The sequence below is a fragment of the Trachymyrmex cornetzi genome, unplaced genomic scaffold, assembly GCF_001594075.2.
Source record: "Trachymyrmex cornetzi isolate Tcor2-1 unplaced genomic scaffold, Tcor1.1 scaffold635, whole genome shotgun sequence".
NCBI classification, from domain to species: Eukaryota; Metazoa; Arthropoda; class Insecta; order Hymenoptera; family Formicidae; genus Trachymyrmex; species Trachymyrmex cornetzi.
Window position 1 is genome coordinate 15,898 of NW_017299954.1, and position 1,198 is coordinate 17,095.

Genomic DNA, 1,198 nt, shown 5'->3' on the forward strand with positions numbered 1-1,198 from the left:
CGTTCTTCGCATTGAAGCGCAATTAGACTTATATCAAACCGCCATCAAACAGCTATCAGACTGATATTTAAGAGCTATAAACAGCTATCAAACCTCTATCAAACTGCTATCAAACGGTTATCGAACGACTGTCAAACTGCTATCGAACCGATATCGAACCGATATCGAACCGATATCGAACTGCTATCAAAACCACTATAAACAGCCATCGGTACGCTGTAAACAGCTATCTGACTGATATTTAACAGGTATAAACAGCTTTCAAACAGCTATTGGTTCACTGTAAACAGCTATCGAACTGATATCGAACCGCTATCAGTTCATTTCAACATCTATCTGCTATATTTATTTAAATGTCTACAGGTATAAGGGTAATAGAAATAAACATATTAATGTAAGATAACATACATTTATTTTTAAAAAATTCTTTCAATTCTTCCTGGTGTCGCGACCATCAGTTAAATATCTTAAATACATTTTGTAAAGCGCAATTCTTTGCGTGTTTTCCACATCGTATAGTATTACAATCATCTAGATTACGTAGCGATTCTACATCTTTATAATGCTCATCCAGAGTTTCGACGATGATATTACCAGTGTCGAGCATATCAGCTAACCATTCTCGTTTTTCATGTCCCTTGACATATACAACAGATTCTTCTAACACAGCTTCCGTAATTAAACGTCTCACCATGCTGTAAGGGACCATCCCGTCATCCCACCGCAATCCATGGTGATAAGTACTCAACCAGGAAGCGCAAGATTTGTCGAATCTCGTCAAGAAATGCCATAGCTTAGGATGTGAAAAAATGTAGTGTGTGAGAATGGTTCCCCCTCTCAGTACCGCTACTTCCTTCACAATAAATTTCTTATTAACGATGAATCCTTGCAGATCCACAAACGTTGGTATGGTCATGACGAGTAATTTTTCGAGACTGCTCTACACCTTGGTTTTCCATTCTTTTATATTCAGTATACTTGCTGACGTTGCAATTTACATGATTTTGCGCACTACATTAGACAACGGACAGTATTTGATTACACGATCGTGTATGATGAGACAATAGGCGGTAGTATAGGCGGGCACATTCTCCTTGCAATCAAATTCTATGCGTACGTCCACAGTGGCGCTCTTGACGGATTCGTTTTGTCGCGAGCAATCAATGACTGCAAAAGGTCCTTTCTCGATAAACGATAG